Consider the following 2574-nt stretch of genomic DNA (forward strand, 5'->3'; position numbering starts at 1 on the left):
CAAAGCCGGGCCTGTGGAGTACTTCTGGAAGAAGGATGATGGAGAGTGGGCAACGTCTCAAAAGAACACCACGGACATCAGCAATGATGCGGAAACACAGCGTGTGAAAAACTTCTCCTGCAGAATAAAGAATCAGTTTAGTGAGAAAGAGAGCAACGCCTTAAAAAATCCTTTCTACCGGGAGGAAACGACCAAGGAGCCATCTTCACTTGGTGCGGGGGTGATTGTGGTGATTGTTTTAGTCGTAATCCTATTGGTAGCTGCAGCTGTACTTTTACTGCTCTACTTTATTTCGAAATCATTCAAGAACAAGGTTGATTCTTGTTTGGGCTGCAAGGAACAAGCAGATGCAGCGGGAACAACAGCTGGTTATACCGCTGTTACTGCTACGAACGGAGGAGCTGAACAGCCAAAGAAGGAAGAGAACACTGAACCAAAAAGTCAACCAAAAATTGATCCCTAAAACAAAAGAATATGAATGAAATGAGAAATGTTTGATTTCCACAGCTGCCTGCATCTGGAGAGAGAAGGAAAATAATCCTGCAGTGTACAAACTGTCAGTTTATGAAGAAGTAATTTTATCTTCATACTGAAGTACCATCAGTACCACAGCTGGGAAGGACAGTTACAAGACGTGTGTATAAAAGTGTTCTTAAGGTGGATCCGTCCTGCTCATGTTTATTCTCTGAATCTTTTATGGTGGCTTTGCATGATTCACAGGTCAATAATAATCCTTTATGTACTAACCCTTCATTTCATCCTCTGCCTGAAACAAGCAGACTAGCTCCTGTCCACGGTCCACCTTTTTTACACGTATGATAAAAGCAGAACAGATCCACTCTGAAACATAAAATTATGACAATGCCAGAACAGTAAAGAAATGTGGTGTTTGAGTTCAGTGCAAAGTGGAATGAGTGCTGTTCGCTAAATTCAATCATGTTGTGAGGCAATCATTTAATCACGAACGTGTACATCGCTGTGTTAAAGCCCTGATAACTTACATTCAATGATGTTTTGTAAATGTGTGCTGTTGTTAGCTTTGTTTTTAGCATATTTCAGTGGCGGCATCCTTGAGGACGAACATGTGCAGAACTGTTTCAGAAAGTGGAAAAGGACGTTTGTGACGTCTGTGCACGTGCAGCGGTCACATGTTATGGAGACAAAGTGAGAAAAAGGTGCCTTTTAATGTCCCGTCACAGCCGCGGAGGCTGAAGGGCACACTGGACTCACTGTGTTGGATCACGCATGTTTAAATCCACTCTGGAGCCCTGCTTCTCTGCACCTGAGAGGATGGAGGACGTTTTATGAAGCTCATCTCACAATCATGTACTCCTGACATGGCTTTATAGGACATGGCTCTACACTCTGTGCGCCCTTTTTACTTTTTATTTTTAAAGTTTGTCTTCCGACTCTGTCGTATCAGCTTCTTTACACATTGGCAGTTTGATTATTTATTAGAAACTGGTGCCTTTCAAAATAAACCTGGCAGTGCTACACAGACTCATGGTGTGTTATTTTACCTCCCAAAATCCGAGCGCGATAAAATGGACGCCCGGCTCAAGCGAAGCCGGAAGTGCGCGGTGGAATATTAGCTTGCGCAGATCCTTCCTCTCAGGAACGCGCACAGCTGCATGCCTGTCTCACCTGTGATGGATTTAGAAGAAGCTTTGAAGCTCGTCGGAGAGTTTGGGCCCTACCAGAAACGAGCGGTGGCTGTCCTCGTCCTGACTCAGGTGAGCGGATGTGAAAATTAGCGTTTAGTTCGCGGGAAATGGCGGCAAGTGTGCGCGCAACGTAGTAGCAGCTAGCTTGAGTAGCGCATACGTGGCTTTCAGGAATTTAACTGTGGACCCTCAACAAAACGACACATTTATGACTTAATTTAACACATTTTTTTTTATTACGGTTTCATTACTATAACACTACAATATCGAACTGGAACTACAAGCTCACATTTTAGCGATGTGCAGAAGGGCTGCTTTTCCAGGCAGTGAAGTGCTCTCCAGGTTGCCTGCAAGAAACTACTAAAATAATGTTTCCTTGTGTCATGTCAAGTTGCACTTTACTCCTAGTCATATTTTGATTTTCTTTAGATATCTATTCCAGCCACCCTTTAATTCGGCCAAGTATTTAAATCGTAGCTAGCTAATAATCGTAGCTAGCCTTTTTATTGCCGCTGTGATTTGGCTACGCTAACGGGCACCTGTTATTTGTTTTACACGATTATTCAACCAAAATAGCGCAGACACAGCTCAAACAAAAGCCGACTCTTTTCTAAGCACCCAAAATATCCCAGTATAGAAAAATATCTCCACACTTTGATATATAGTCACGTAAAAACCATTTAACGACGGACTAGATTTTTTTTAAAAGGAGTTTGGTTTAAGCGTTAATCTAACCCTCCATCTAGCTAGATAGATGTACTTCAGTTTACTCAGGCTTGAAGAAAAACACAGTTTCCATTATTTTGACAGGATTTATTTGAGGACCGACGTTAATGATTTGCACTGATTAAGCTGACATACCTGGTGCTTGTATAGGATATATGTCCATATATTGTTTACATTGATAGTT

Source organism: Pundamilia nyererei, unplaced genomic scaffold, assembly GCF_000239375.1.
Source record: "Pundamilia nyererei isolate P.nyererei 1_Seehausen unplaced genomic scaffold, PunNye1.0 scaffold00133, whole genome shotgun sequence".
Classification (NCBI taxonomy): domain Eukaryota; kingdom Metazoa; phylum Chordata; class Actinopteri; order Cichliformes; family Cichlidae; genus Pundamilia; species Pundamilia nyererei.